Source organism: Astatotilapia calliptera, chromosome 22 (assembly GCF_964374335.1).
Source record: "Astatotilapia calliptera chromosome 22, fAstCal68.1, whole genome shotgun sequence".
Lineage (NCBI taxonomy): Eukaryota > Metazoa > Chordata > Actinopteri > Cichliformes > Cichlidae > Astatotilapia > Astatotilapia calliptera.
In genome coordinates, this window is record NC_137442.1 from 24580280 (window position 1) to 24596857 (window position 16578).

General features: G+C 44.8%; 1 protein-coding gene and 2 long non-coding RNA genes across 3 annotated transcripts in view; 1 reads left to right on the plus strand and 2 right to left on the minus strand.

Moving 5' to 3' along the window:
• dlgap3 (discs, large (Drosophila) homolog-associated protein 3) overlaps positions 1-16578 on the plus strand; it is a 165823-nt gene that overhangs the window by 34666 nt on the left and 114579 nt on the right. The gene's annotated exons all lie outside the window — the stretch shown is intronic.
• Positions 2685-3337, minus strand: LOC145423517 (uncharacterized). Its single transcript, XR_013904573.1, has 2 exons — positions 3174-3337; positions 2685-3070 (listed from the first exon to the last, which is right to left on the minus strand). It is a non-coding gene; the product is annotated as an uncharacterized LOC145423517 (long non-coding RNA).
• Positions 8649-9301, minus strand: LOC145423516 (uncharacterized). The gene is made up of 2 exons (XR_013904572.1): positions 9138-9301; positions 8649-9034 (listed from the first exon to the last, which is right to left on the minus strand). It is a non-coding gene; the product is annotated as an uncharacterized LOC145423516 (long non-coding RNA).

Consider the following 16578-nt stretch of genomic DNA (forward strand, 5'->3'; position numbering starts at 1 on the left):
GCACACTGTAATCACCCTCACCTTACTGATTAAAGTTGAAGTGTGGGAAAGTTTTCTGGCAGGTAATTTCTCTATGACTGACAACGTTGCCCTCTCATTGTGAAGGCTGTCAGCGGGCAACGCATTTACTGCCGGCCAGCTGCGATGATGCACACACACAGAAAACACTGCCTGGGCTGCCTTTCAATCCATGCTGTGGCACCACTGGCCAACACAGCAGAATTACTTTCAAAGCAGGGTGTGTGTGTGTGTGTGTGTGTATGCGTGCATCTGTGTGTGTGCGTCGGTGTCACATGCAGGTGTGTGTGTGTGCATGCGCACGCATTGATAGATGTAAAGTGTTTACTGGCAAGGCGTTCTCCTCCCACATCTGCAGATCACTCATCCTCTGGGAGGCCTCCCCTGCTTTCATCAGGCCACATGGAAAAGTGGGAAATCATTAGGGGGGGGGGGGGGGACATTGTGAAGTGGAAAAGTATAGATGAGGTAGGAAGTACAGTGGCACATGAAAGAGGAGGAGAGTGAGGAGATGGTGAACGATCGAGCTTTAGCGAAAGTCAGGAAAGCGAGCGAGGCATGTGGCGGTGAGGGCTCTACCGGTCACCATAGCAACCCTTTAAAGGCCGATCCCCAATGCAATTAGAGAGGCTTTGAGGCAGCAAGTCTGAAAATAATAATAAAAATAATGGCAAGAAAGAACAGGCAGATTTAAGGAAAACAACCCAGCTGCATGAATGAAAACCAGCTATTATGTGTCCAAGTGCGTCAGTAATTGCGCGAGCTAAATGCGGGGAAGGTGTCCATTCTTCTTCGCTAGTTGTGGGAATTTAATAATGAGGATGGCAATGGCAAGGCAGGTGTATGGGTTTGATCGCGCAGGCATCTTTGATGGAGAGAAAGAACACAACGCTATGGGCTATTTTTTTCCCCCCAAAAGCCCAGGCCACAGACTCCAAAATCAAAAGTAAACTTATACATGTGGGCAACACCTCGATGAGAGAAGACAGAAGAAAGAGGGAGAGAGAGGCAGCTGAGGTTTAATTCACAGCAGGCACAGGCTTAGGCTCAGGCCACCAAGGTGATATTATCAATGAAATTAAATCTTCAGAACTTGGAAGTATTATTGCTGGCAATCCTCTCCAGTCCTGTCAAAGCCCATTAAGAACAAAAGAGCACAACATATCCGGGGCACAATGTGTATCTTTTTTTTTTCTTTTGTGAACACAAGCTCATTTATCATCCTTGCATAAGAACATTGTTGTTCATAAACCGTGCATATGCAGCTTTTCCTATGCATAAAATTTATCGATTTAGATTTGTTTTTGAAAACCGGTGTGCCTCTCCTGATCTGGCAAATTCCCAGATGTGAATTGGTTTGCATGGAGACAAGCTGTTTCCTACGTTTCAGCTAGAAAACCCCTACCGCTGCTGTTCACCATCCTGTTAACTGGAAGTCTGCATTTGTCTTTTTAGACTGAAAACAGTGCAGTCACTTTCTCTCAGAGCAAAGCGTATCAATGGCGTTATTTTATCTTGTTTCTCCGGTCCGGTATCACTTAGCTGATGTGCTGTAATATCCAGCATATCAACCAGTGGCACGTAGGGTAATACATCTTGATTAAAAGTGAACAATTTTGCTTAGTAATTTAAAGTATATATGAAAAAAGTAATGTAAAAGCAGTTTATGTCTGAATGACAGAATATTGTCAGTTTAACAGATTGGTGGTTATTGCTTATTTCAGTACTTAATGATTTCAGTTCTTTGGCAGTTATTACAGCTTTGAGTCTTCTTTGGATAAGTCTCTACAGGTTTTTTAAAACCAAGATTAGGGCACTTTATCCCATTCTTTCTGGCACATCCTTTTAAGCTCCACTGCATGTAAACCGCCAGCTTCAGGTCTCTCCACAGATGATGTATGAGGATTAAGCGCAACCTTTGGCTGAGTCACTCAAGGACTCACCTCATGCATTGTAGAGGCTGTATGCTTAATAGGTGAAAAGTCAGCTGATATCTTCAAGGTATTTGGCTGCATTTATCTGATCCCCGTCTCTGCTGCTGAGAAGCACCCCCATAACACAATGCCTCCACCACCAAACTTCACCACAGGGATAGCATTAGTCAGGTGATGAGCAGTGCTTGGTGTTCCCTAGAAATGGTGCTTGGAGTTCTTCCCAGAGAGTTATAGATTTGTTTAATTAACAAGAGCATCTGTTTCTTTCTGCTGATGACTTTTAAATGCCATTAGGCGAACCCTATGCATGCTCTGCTTTTTAATCAAGAGTCTTTTCCGTGCTTTAGAATGCAGGACGATCAATGAAATGCTGATGGGATGGTCAGCCAGGTGACCAGAACCTGAAGCTCTTTTAGAATGACTGTCATGTTCTTGGTCACCTTTGTTCAAGCTTCAGTTTAGCCACTCAGCCAGCTTTATTGTGGTTTTGAACTGTTTACATTTCACATTAATAGAAACCTCTGTATGCCTGGAGATACTCAACTTTATAGAAATGGTTTACACCCTTGATCTTATCTGTGGCGATCACAACCGTAGATGTGCATGTAACGGCCACCTAGTGGTCTCCTAGTAATGTAGCCGCTAAACTGGTGGAACTAAGTCTTCACCACCACGCCTATACAAGCAGAAAGGGGAGTGAGTGGGTCAGCGCTCAGAGCACAGAAACTTAGCTGGCTTCAAACACACCATTTATTTTCAGGATAAAACACAATCTGAACCCCAAATACAAGCTAAAATCCCCGTATACAATAAAAAATAGTGTTTACAACCCGCTAAAAACCCTGCCGGCAGGAATGATTAAACGCTAAAAATACAAAGCTAAATGAATGTTTTTCCCTATACTAAAAACTCCCCCCAGGGTCCTAATTCTCCCAGTCCAGCAACACACGGGCAAATTCTCCTGAGCTGAGAGAGACAGGAGAGGAACTCCTCTTCCGGGATGTGGACTCTCGACAGCAGAAGACCAGGGAGGAGGCTCCTATCTCCACCTGACTGTGCGCAATCGTGCAGTCCAGCTACTCTCCACCTCCTCGCACGGCCTCCCTCGTAGCTCCGCCCTGAAACAACAGACACGGGCCAGCAACGTTGTCAGCGCAGCCGCTGTTACCCTTCCCCGGCAAAGCTACTCCTAGCGCCCAACAGTGGGAAAGCGATACTCACAGATGCAGGCAGAGGCGTACCCCTGCCCTACTGTGGATTTCACGCGTCGCCTCCCACGGTCGCTATTCTGTCCGTCGGGACTGGATCGCCGGGTTATGCTGGCCGATCGCCGAATGTCTCGTGGCGCCCCACAGTCAGGCCGGAGGTCCTTCTGTTCATATGCTGGCTTGCACACGTTTTGTTTTCCAGCTCTCCACTTTTCGTGTGTCTCTCTCTTTTTTTGTCTCTGCGCTTACCATCTCCCTTAAGTCAGTTTGGTGGCTGATAGGCCACCTCGGGGAACGCCCCCACCTCACAGGTGTCTAAAATTGTCCGCTTAATCCACAGTGGAATAATAAAAAACATATTGTTCAATCAACACTAAACACACACTATAAATATGGAGATAAAATCATGCAATAGGAATATCAATAAACAAACATGCAATATCACTATTACAATAAAATCATGCAAATAAAATCGACACCCTGTACCAACACAGTCTGATCCAAAACAAAATATAAAAACACAATTTTCCACTGTGTGACATCCCCCCACATTTTACCTGTGACAGTCCCTGTCACCCTAATCAAGCGACCTGTAACGGGCGGGTGGCTGACCAAAATTAGGCCTCATCGAGCGCCGTACCTCTGACAACTCTCCCGGCTGCTGGGCTGGAGCGCTGGGCACAAAACCATAAAATGGAGGCTCAACTAGCACCTCTCCCTCAAGGCTGACTTCTTGCCCCTCTGAGTGGTAGTCTGCTGCAGGGGTAACGCACAACTTCAGTGCATTCCGATGGAGGACCTTCTCCCCCCCCCCTTTCTCCGGACGCACCCTATATACTACACCGGTATTGCCAACTTCTTCCACTACCACATACGGCTCTGAGCTCCAACCTGGGTGCAACTTGCCTTGTCCCTGCCTATTCCTGTCCCTTATCCAAACTCTCTCGCCTGGCACCAACGGCAGGGCCCGCGCACTTCGGTCATAAGCCCTCTTGTTTTGGGTGGCTGCTGCCCTCATCTTCTTCCTAGCCATCTCATAGGCAAAAGATAGTTTCTGGTGATGGTCCTTAACCCACCCTCCCAGGTTGTGGCATGGGGAATCCCGCTCAACACCTAGGTTCAAATCCACTGGCTGCCTCAAATGCCGCCCAAACATCAGGTACGACGGCGCATACCCTGTGGCACTATGGACAGTATTATTGTATGCTTGTAAGAGCTCTGGGAGGTATTCTGGCCACCTCTGTTGTCTCTCTGACTCTAAGGACCGAAGCATGTGCAGCAACGTCTGGTTCATCCTCTCAACCCCACCATTTCCAGCCGGATGGTATGGGGTGGTCTTGCTTTTTGTAATGCCATAGCACTTACACAGCTGGTACATCAGGGCAGACTCAAAACTACCACCTCTATCTGAGTGTAGCCTGGTCGGGCAACCGAAGGTCTGAATCACGTGAGCCCAAAGAGCATGCACCGCAGTCTGAGCAGTCTGGTCTTTGGTAGGAACTGCCCAGGCGTACCGTGTGAAAAGATCAGTCATAACCAGAATATTCTGGTACCTGTCTGTGGGCCTCCCCAATGTAAGAAAGTCCAGGGCCACAACCTCAAGGGGATAGGACACAATAACGGGATGCAAGGGGGCTCTAGGCCTATTTCTATCTCGTAGGCCACACGCAGCGCACCCTAGCTGGAATTCGCGCACCTCCTCTTCCATGCTGGGCCAATAAAAGAAGCGACGTATCCTGGACAGTGTCTTTTCCGCTCCCGCATGCGCCGCTGCCTCGTGATACTTCTCCCACACCTCCTTGTGTCTCTCTGCAGGACATAGGATCTGAAGGTACATTTCGTTAGTGTTAGGGTCCCTTACCTCTCTGCACAGCGTACCCTCGCAAACCTGCAGCCTTCTCCATTGCCGTAATAACTTCTGTACAGGGCTAGGCAGGGATCTCCTCGTTGGTGCATCAGGCGGGATTCCCTGTTCCACATGCTCCCTCAGGATGCGCAGATCCATGTCCTTTTCTTGAGCCTCCTTCCAGTCATTCATCTGTGGCACCAGCCCCTGTGGCTCCCGACGTGGAGCACTCGTGATGTTTATGTAAGCTGTGTGACAGTCTGTGGGAAATCTAGAGAGAGCATCAGCATTAGCATTCTCTTTTCCAGCCCTGTACTTAACCTCGAAGTCAAAGGATGCCAGCTGTGCCACCCAGCGTTGCTCTGTTGCCCCAAGTCTAGCATTCTGTAAGTGGGCCACAGGATTGTTGTCGGTATACACGACAAACTTGGCACCTGTCAAGTAATCCTTAAACTTCTCAGTAATGGCCCATTTTAGAGCTAAAAGTTCCAGTTTGAAGGAGCTATAGTTTTTGTCATTTCGTTCGGTGGGGTGTAAGCTCCTGCTGGCATATGCAATCACCCGTTCCTTGCCATCTTGCACCTGAGCTAACACAGCACCTAAGCCTTGATTGCTGGCATCAGTATAAAGTGCAAAGGGCTCCAGGAAATCTGCATAAGCCAGAATAGGGGGCTCGGTCAGAGCACATTTCAAGCTGTCAAAGGCTTCCTGACATTCAGCAGACCACTGGATCTGCATGCTTGACCTGCTAGAAGTTCCCACGAGCAGAGCATTTAAAGGTCGAGCCAACCTAGCAAACCCTGGGACAAATCGCCTGTAATAACCTGCCAGGCCAAGGAAGGCTCTGACCTGCCGGGTGGTAGAGGGAACAGGCCAGTTCTGGACAGCTTGGATTTTCTCAGGGTCCGGTCTTACCCCTTGTCGGTCGACAAGATGCCCCAGGAACTTCACCTGACGGTGGAACAGCTTACATTTGTCCAGCCTCAGCTTCAGACCATGTTGCCACAGCTTCTGCAGGACATTCTCCAATTGCTGTAAATGAGTAGAGAAGTCAGGTGAGTAGATTATTATATCATCCAGATATACCAAAACCGATTCAGAAAGGTGGCTACTTAGACACCGCTGCATCAGGCGCTGGAAGGTGGCAGGGGCATTACAGAGTCCAAAAGGCATGCGATCAAACTCAAACAAACCCAGAGGAGTGGTAAATGCAGTTTTCTCCCGATCCTTAGGATCCATTTCCACTTGCCAGTATCCACTGGCAAGATCCAGTGTGGAAAACCACTCAGCTCTGGTCAGACATGTTAAAGTCTCTTCAATTCGGGGGAGTGGGAACGCATCTTTATGAGTTACTGCGTTTAATTTTCTGTAGTCTACACAAAATCGCCAACTGCCATCCTTTTTCCTCACCAACACAATGGGGGCTGCCCAGGGACTGCTACTCTCCCGAATGACACCTTTTTTCAGCATATCTGCTAGAAGTATCTTAATCTCTTTGTACATCAGTGGTGGTAAAGGACGATATTTTTGTTTAATGGGTGGTGTATCACCTGTGTGGATCTGGTGTTGGACCAAATCAGTTCTTCCGTAATCCTCCTCATTTACAGCAAACACCTTTCGCCACCTCTGCAGCAGGGTCTGGAGCTCGACCTTCTGCTGGGGGGTCAAGTCTATGCCATTAAGCAGTTGACTCACCTCCTCTTCGGGGATCGCAGGCTCTTCGGGCCCAGCTGCTTCAACTACGCCCACTTCGATCACACCATCGGATCCCATTGTCAGGCTAAGATCACTGTCCATCTCCACGTCCGACTCCTCCACCTGATACAACTGGCCCATTTTCTGGTAGCGTCCTATAGTCACTTCGTATGGATTAGGGTTACAGACCCGGATCGGGAGCCTCCCTCCTTTGACTACTGACAGGGTTCGAGCTACCCCCCAGGGTCCAGCATCAGGTAAGGCTTCCACTAGTGCCAAGCGTTCTGTCCCACCCTTACCTTTACACGTCTGGCCCCAGACCACCATTTCACAGTTCGGGGGCACCGTGACTCCTCTGCGGCTAGCAGGTCGAACATAGCCTAGAAAGCCATCAGTCTTGGTGGTAGCAGTCTGTTGACAGACGGCAAACGCCTCTTTCCATGCTCTACGGGACTTCAGCTTTTGAGGATGAAAAGCAGACTTGCCCTTGGCAAAAACATCATTCCAGCATGCACTAATAACATTCATACCAATAATTAAAGGGTGCGTGGAACAGTCATTTCTCACAACCACAACCCCTTTTTCTGGTATCTCCACCCCTTCTACCTCAAAATCCATAACCGCATAGCCTGAGTATGGTATCTCAAGTCCATTGGCTGCCTTTAAGGCGAACAACAGGGGTGTGTCAGTTTTATTCACTTCAGGGAAATGGAGATCCATTACCTGCTGTTGCACTAGTGTAACCTGAGAGCCTGTGTCTAATAATCCCGTCATCTTAACCCCTCCCATACACACCTCAATGAGTGGACATTCTCCCACAAAAGCTGTACTGGCCCCCTGATTATTTGAATAGTCCCTTGTCCCCACCGCCTGGGCCTCGGCAGCGGGGTTTATTAGTTTAAAGGTGGTTGCTGGTCTAGTGTGCTCGGACAGAATCTGGCAATATGCCCAGCTTGTTTACAACGATGGCAAATGGGTTCTCCCTCTCGGGTCCAGTTATTAGCATACCCAGAACGCTTTGGCTTAAACCTTGATTTATTAAAAGCTGAGCCGGCTGGGCTTTGCTGTGGCAAGAGCGGTTTAATTTCATTAACAACATCTTTAACAAGATCTCGCATTTGACCCTTGACATCCTCCATAATTTCTTTTTTAAATGTCTCTTTCCAGTCCGGTTCATAAGGTGGCTTAACACACCTGGACTCACCCACTGCCAAGCACGTAGTTTGCAATCCCTGGTGTCCCAACTGTTCCTCCTCTAGGAGCAACGCCTCCCGATGGACTGTTGCAAAATCCTCTTCTGGATGGTGACGCACGTAGGCTCGCAGGGTTTGTGACAACGGGCCCTCCCGCAGGCCCAACAGCATCTGTTCCTGTAAACACTTTTCAGTAGGTGCTTGATTTGGATTGCGCTGTTGTAGCCTGCAGTGCAACTCCCTCAACCTTAAGGTAAAAGATTTTACCGACTCATTTTGTTTTTGTATACAGCTAAAAAACTGCGACCTCAAAACCGCTAGGGAGGTATTGTCACCATATAGAGAGTCTAGATATGCGAATATTTTCCTAATCTGGTCTCTATCTTTTTCTTCTAACACGCTTACTTGACGCTTTGCCTCACCGCTTAAAGCCCCAATTAAAATTTCTACTTTCCGGGCCTCGGCTATTTCTTGAGCATTCAATAAACCTTGTATTTGTTCTTTCCAGTCACCATATGAAACATCTGTTTCAGGACCCTTATATTTTGGTACCCAAGGGGCACCCGGATACACTGGCATCATCATCTCTATATCTGCACTCCAGGTGCTGAACACTGCTCCCCAAACTTGTATCCTGTCGACAAACGCCAAAATTATGTAGCCGCTAAACTGGTGGAACTAAGTCTTCACCACCACGCCTATACAAGCAGAAAGGGGAGTGAGTGGGTCAGCGCTCAGAGCACAGAAACTTAGCTGGCTTCAAACACACCATTTATTTTCAGGATAAAACACAATCTGAACCCCAAATACAAGCTAAAATCCCCGTATACAATAAAAAATAGTGTTTACAACCCGCTAAAAACCCTGCCGGCAGGAATGATTAAACGCTAAAAATACAAAGCTAAATGAATGTTTTTCCCTATACTAAAAACTCCCCCCAGGGTCCTAATTCTCCCAGTCCAGCAACACACGGGCAAATTCTCCTGAGCTGAGAGAGACAGGAGAGGAACTCCTCTTCCGGGATGTGGACTCTCGACAGCAGAAGACCAGGGAGGAGGCTCCTATCTCCACCTGACTGTGCGCAATCGTGCAGTCCAGCTACTCTCCACCTCCTCGCACGGCCTCCCTCGTAGCTCCGCCCTGAAACAACAGACACGGGCCAGCAACGTTGTCAGCGCAGCCGCTGTTACCCTTCCCCGGCAAAGCTACTCCTAGCGCCCAACAGTGGGAAAGCGATACTCACAGATGCAGGCAGAGGCGTACCCCTGCCCTACTGTGGATTTCACGCGTCGCCTCCCACGGTCGCTATTCTGTCCGTCGGGACTGGATCGCCGGGTTATGCTGGCCGATCGCCGAATGTCTCGTGGCGCCCCACAGTCAGGCCGGAGGTCCTTCTGTTCATATGCTGGCTTGCACACGTTTTGTTTTCCAGCTCTCCACTTTTCGTGTGTCTCTCTCTTTTTTTGTCTCTGCGCTTACCATCTCCCTTAAGTCAGTTTGGTGGCTGATAGGCCACCTCGGGGAACGCCCCCACCTCACAGGTGTCTAAAATTGTCCGCTTAATCCACAGTGGAATAATAAAAAACATATTGTTCAATCAACACTAAACACACACTATAAATATGGAGATAAAATCATGCAATAGGAATATCAATAAACAAACATGCAATATCACTATTACAATAAAATCATGCAAATAAAATCGACACCCTGTACCAACACAGTCTGATCCAAAACAAAATATAAAAACACAATTTTCCACTGTGTGACAGTAAAGACTTAAAAGCTATCTTAGACTTGTGAAATATTTGTACAGGCAGGTTTCTTGTCTTTCATGTCTTTCAGTTCAGATTGCCAAAGATAGACAAGTTTTGAACATAATTCAAGAGTGATGCCGGGACTAAATGTGAATGAAAATGAATTTTTGTCATGATGGGATACTGAGTGCATTTTTTAGGGGTAAAATGACAATTTCATCCTTTTAAGGTGAACCTTACATCAGCATAAAGAGCGAAGTGCTATCCCCTAATGTGTGATTCAGCTCCTCTGTTAAAGCAGTCTTTTCAGAGTAGTTCTGCCATCTGTTAGATGCAGTCAGATGACTCAAGCCTACCCTTATCTGTCTCTGCACTTGTACAACATGACATGAACCAGAACAACAACAAAAAAAAAAACCCACAACCACACCTTTTAGATGGATGAACCTTTCTGACGTAAAACTGGCTTTGTAGGCAATAATGGTAAAAATGTCTCAATATAAAAGGCACTGGAAATGTTCTGGATGAGAAGCAGGATCTGCTGCCTGTGCATGCGGTGACTCAACAGCAACTTTGTTCGTATTGGAAATACGTAGAGAAGCAGTGAAAGGATTTTTCATTGCCCATCCATGACAAATCGTGTTGGGGTCGTATCCTACTGAGTGTTTATATTGTAGCATTTGCATTTCTCTGGCCCGTTCCTGCAACCCTCAAAGAGAATCGATTTCTTGCGCTCGCTGCCCTTTCACGTCTGTCATTTTCACATTCTCTCCTATTCCATACTTATTTCTCCTGGTTTCTCCCATTTTGTGCTCTTTCTTCTCTTTGTAGTTTCTTAAAGCCAGGATCTTTATAATTCTGCCCTCTCTTTATTTATTTATTTATTTATTTATTTTTGTCTTTCATTTCCTTCACTCTTTCCCCCACCCTTTGCTCCCCATGGCTCTCTTGTCATGCCCGCTTGTTTTATTGCTTCTTGCAGTATCTCGAAGCCCATAGCAAGGCTTTTCTTCCCGGTTCCTTCCTGCACGATTTGGTGCCGGTTTCATCTTTGGCCACCTTTTTCTCCAACCCCTTTCCCTGTCTCGTGTGTTTACACCCTCCATCTGCCTGATGACTCGATCGTCTCCTTTCAGTCTCCGTGTTTGTCTTTCTCCACATCTTTTTTTTTTTTTAATTTCTTATTTCCTACCCCTTCTCTCTGTTTGCACCTCCACCGCCAAGTGTTATCCCTTCCTCCTCTTCTCCGTCTGTCTCTGTGTACTGGGTCCTGTCCTCAGCCCACAGCTTAGTTTACAAATGGATTTTCTCTCCAAAGAAACACATAACCATCTCCAGACGTCTTTATTTAACCAGCAACAGCAAATTTATAGCTGTCATTTTTGCAGATTATTACTGGCGGGGTGACACCACATTGCAAACATATAGTATATGCGCATGTTTTACTGCATTTTGTTGCATTACCATGTTTCTCATCAGCACTCATTCATATCCTAAGTAATCAATGTGGTTTAGGGACATTTGTACCATTTTTTTTATACACAAGAGCATCACTACCTGCAGGGACCCCTCTCTTGATCGTCCTCTAAATCCTCTGCCCAGATCCAAATATTTATGAAAGAGAACCCGGTTGAGCCTCTTTGTTATTAATGATACATTAGCTTTAATGTAGCATAAAATGAAAGTTTATTGTTCAGTGTGGGCTAGCACCTGACCCCCACCCCCATTCAATATTGGGTAGGTTAGCTCAAGTGGTTAAGACTTTTCAAAACTGCCCTTTTGCGATGAATTATTTAGCATTTTCACAGTGGAAGAGTTCAGTAAAGGTTCAGGTCTGTCACACCTCGCCCGTATTTCTACTAAAAAAAAAAAAAGAAAGTTGTATCACTGCCGTGAACTTTAATCACAACACAATTTGACCTGACATTTCTCACAAGCAACACGGGAAGGTACATTAAAAACCTTTTTCAAAGTAATGAAATTAGAGAAGTGATCTATTTTCTTTCTTTCTTTCTTTCTTTCTTTCTTTCTTTCTTTCTTTCTTTCTTTCTTTCTTTCTTTCTTTCTTTCTTTCTTTCTTTCTTTGATATTGATATAGAAATCAGATGCTCAGCAACATCTTCAACAACTAAAGAGTCTGTCCAGAATATCTGAATGAATTTTCAAAGATTTGGCCACCAAAAATTGTTCCAGCTTGCTTTTCTCTTCAGTGTGAGTGGCTCATTACACATCTGTTTAATGCTTTTCACGTGTGAAGAATATTCTGGTACCAATTTGTGGTTTGTTGCCAATTGTGAAGAGAAGATGGGCATGCTGTGGAGATAATTGAAATATCAAGTCTTTGGCATACTCTTCTGCATAATTACATGTGAAAAGGTGGTTATTTGAGTTACTTTTGCCTTCCTATCAGCTGGCTATTGTACTCTACTCTCTGACATCAACAATGCACAGCTGCTCACTGGATATTTTCTGTCTTTCTGTACAGTTGTAACCCTAGAGGTGGCTGTGTGGGAAAATCCCAGAAGATCAACAGTTTCTGAAACACTTCTGGGACCAGCAACCAAGCCATGTTCAAACTCACTTAAAACGCCTTTCTTCCTCATTCTGATGATCGGTTTGAACATAAGGAATTCTTCTTGACCATTTTTGCATTCCTGAATAAATTATTAATGTAAAAATATTAATGAGCAGTTGAACCTGTTGTACCTAATGAAGTGGCTGGAGAGTGAATATCTGCATGTCTCTGATACACAGTTGTAAGAGCTGCCCTGTAGGCTGTGACTGTCCCCTGCATTCTTCTGCTGTTGTGTCATCATAAGGAGCAGGCCACAAAGGCCACAAAGATTTTGAGGTTTGTGACACTTTCCACCCCGATACAGCTTCTCAATAGGATTCAAGAATGAGGCATACAGTGAATGAAACTCCATCAGCATTCTTGGAGTAGCCCCAAACCATTTAGCGATGACAATACTATAGTGGAAGCTGACATTTCCCAGACAATGATAAAACTCAGAAAACCTGTGTCAGTCACAGGGATAAGATTTTTGTAAAGGTTGTCCAGGGTTTAGATGTCCACCATGCTACCCTAGCATATTATGGTCAAATCTTCTGACTTGTGCCAGTTTGACATATATAAATAGAATAGAATAGAATAGAATAGAATAGAATTCAACTTTATTGTCATTGCACATGCACAGGTACAGGGCAACGAAATGCAGTTTGCATCCATCCAGAAGTGCTTAGTGATATAGATATATTACAATATATATTAGCAATAATATAGATATGTAAGTATATTACAGAAATGGGTCTATTATGGTATGTTATAATGTACACGGTATGAAGTATGTTGTGAATATTCTATAACTATAAGTATGTACAGGCTGTAGTGAGTACAAGCTATGTACAGGATATGGACAGGATATAAATATGAAAAACTATACAGAATATGAAATAAATAACTTTACAGGAATCTGGGATATACAGCTATACAGAAATGGGAACTATGCAAGTTGTAAACAGTTGTAGGATTAAAAATTATTGAATGTACAGAATGATTATTTACACAGAGCTATACAGTAGTGCAGTTAAGGTAAGTGAGGGTGTGGATAATTTCTACAGAGGCTATATAAAGTGCTAGTGGTTGTGAGTGGTGGTTCACTCCATGTTATTATTGTGTGTTTGAGGGTACAGTTGTCCATTGTATGTGTGTGTGTATGTTCAGTCCATGAGTTAATGTGGGTCAGATGTCAGGAGGCAGAGTTCAGGAGTCTGACAGCTGTGGGGAAGAAGCTGTTCCGGTACCTGGTGGTCTTAGTCCGGAGGCTCCTGTAGCGCCTCCCAGAGGGCAGGAGGGTGAAGAGTCCATGTGATGGGTGACTGGGGTCTCTGATGATTTTCCCAGCCCTTTTCAGACACCGCTTCCTGTAGATGTCTTTTATGGCAGGAAGTGGTGCTCCGGCGATGCGCTGGGCAGTTTTCACGACCCTCTGCAACGCCTTCCGGTCCGAGGCAGAGCAGTTCCCGTACCAGACTGTTATACAGTTGGTCAGGATGCTCTCGATGGTGCAGCGATAGAAGTTCACCAGGATGTCTGAGGACAGGTGGTTCTTCCTCAGAGTCCTCAAGAAGAAGAGGCGCTGGTGAGCCTTCTTGACCAGCTTGGAGCAGTTGGTCGTCCAGGTGAGATCCTCGGAGATGTGGACTCCCAGGAACTTGAAGCTGCTCACACGCTCCACAGCCGTCCCCTTAATGTGGATGGGTGGATGTGGGTCAGCATTCCTCCTGTAGTCCACGATGAGCTCCTTGGTCTTCATATAAATATGAAATAGTGTCGGTAGGAAGTGCATCAACAAAAAGCACATAAGATATACAATATAACGTTTGGGCTGTTCTACAACTACTGCAAATATATAGACTGTAGTAAAAGGAAAATATATTGCACTACCAATATATAGTTGATAATGTGTCTAGTGATAAGCGTACAAAAACAAGATCTTCCTTCACTCTGTCACATTTCCTTTCAAATGGTGCTTTGTAGGCTCGCTGCATTATCACCTTGTGACTTTTCAGCACTCACTCCAAACCGCAGTAAATCAATCTTAATTTTATAGTACTGTTTGTGATGATCGTGTTGCAGATATCTTGTTACTGCTGGAGCCTAAAGAATTCTCTTCTGCCACCACCGTTGTTGCGTATCCCTAAACAAAAATAACACAAAGACAATAAAGAGTTACAGCTGAATGATTACGTACATACCCGTTTTACCTGTGTGGATGATTGATAATGATGAAATGGCTTTGTCTTTGACTGTATCTGGAGACCACACTCTGCCAACATCAGGTCATGTTTGATTATATGGTCCACAAGTACAGAAATTGCCAATATATTTGGAAATGTGTGTGTGCGTGTGTGTGTGTGCAAATAAAGCTTGTGCAGATTGTGCAGATCGCCTTGCAGCCTCTAAATGAATAATCGGGTAACACATGCTGATAAATGATCAGGGTTCACAGCTTGTGAACTGTGGCGGTGAAAAATTAGCATCATTCAGCTAGCTTACATAGCATTAGCTAGGGGATCATATGGTAGCTCAGATATTTCCAGACATAGAGGTGAAGACTTACAAACTGATGCTTTGCTCTACGTTATGAAATTCCAGGTCTCTATGCCCCTGCATGTGCTAGTTATACATCCCAGGAGTCTTTGTCACAGTCTTCCACCCTTCACTGTGGTTCAACACCACAGAGGGAAAAGACATGAGCTTTTGGTGCTTTAGAAGTTAATCATTTATCCATTTGAATTCTCAAGGATGCAGATCACAACAACTGCAAAGTATGGCTCCTTGGAAGCAAAATACAGTTAAATGACGGGTGGCTGAAGATTTTTGCACCGCAATATATTTTGAAGAGTAAAATTACATGTAACTCCTGTATTCAGTCTCACTTGCTCCAAAAATATTGTTTAAATTAAACTGGAACGTTTCAGTCCTTACATTTAACATTTTTGCCAAATGTGTTGAGAGACTTTCAAGTAGTTAGTCAGCAGAGAGTAATCGAACCTATTTGATCACAGAGTTGTTTAAACTCCATACATCATGCCTTAGTCATTTTTTTCTATAGGTGTGTTAAAATATTTGAAAATTGTTACAAAACTGTCATTTTAGACCAGAGCAAAGCAGCTGAGAAAAACTGTGAATGTTGATGTAATGACTTAAAGGGTTTAAGGTTAGGATTAAATGGATGTTTGAAAAGTAGTGGTAAGGTCAAAGGTTACAGTGATGAAACCATGACTTTGTGTTTTTGCGTGCTTCTGCAGTTTATTTTGATTTCTCTCAAGGTTAACAACGCCAATAATCTCTCACCTTCTTACCTCTACGTTTTGCATGGCAGTGATTTAATGAGCTTCGCCGACAAAGTTCTATTTCAAGAATGTTGTTGTGGGTTATTTTAATGCATTTCCCCAAATGTGTCTTCCAAAATGCATGAGTTTGTTTTCCACTTGATATACTTGATATATTTGATTGTTGCTCCATCTCTAGTATGCGCACAGTGCAATGCATATTAATACAGAAAACCAAATGTATAATTCAAAAGGAATATTTTCAAAGCTCTGAGACCTGGGGCCATAAACTTGCACCATGGATTTTTGATGTCGGGGTTGGGTTATCCATTCTGAGTGTACAGTATCTGTGAAAGTGCAATGTATACAAATCGTAGAGGGCTGAATTCTTACGTGGTGCAGCATCCACAAGTCCATGCAATCTGCATATCATTATTATTATTACTAAACAACACCTGCGCGGCTCGTGATTATTACATACTGCATAGATCAGAGGATGGATGACACGCAGGAGATTTACAGCTGAGGAAGCAGAAACCGCACAGAACGGGAGGAAGATGGATGGGGAAGTGTACTGATGGGACCAGGGTGGAACAGAGGGGGGTGGGGTGGGGTGGGGATAAAGATGTTGCAATGTTTTTGAAGGTGTGGGTGGGATACAGTTTGACAGAACATATAGCAAAGGCTAAACACACACATGTGGCCCAGGCAGGTGCTGTGGTCACAGCCGTAGCCTGAGTGAGAGAAAGAGGCAGTGTGAAAAATTGATGTGCCCTACTTACAGCAGCTGAGCAGAGACAGGAGCAGGAGGCAGGGGAGGCTGAAATGATGTTAGATTTTAGCAAGTAAACCGTGTTTGGGTTGTGTTTTTTTCCCTTTTTTCTTTTTTTGTGCATTACATCATGCCAATTTGTTCTGGGCGTGGGTGTGCGCCTGTAACTCGTTTAGCTCCATGTTCTGCTAACATGCAGTGTAGCTTTGTTCTTCTGTTTTTGTGTTCTTGTTTTTCTTTGTTTTGTCTTTTTTAAAACATGAACATGAGTGTTATTGGTTTTCAAGCTGAATGCTACTCCCCTATTAATTTAACAC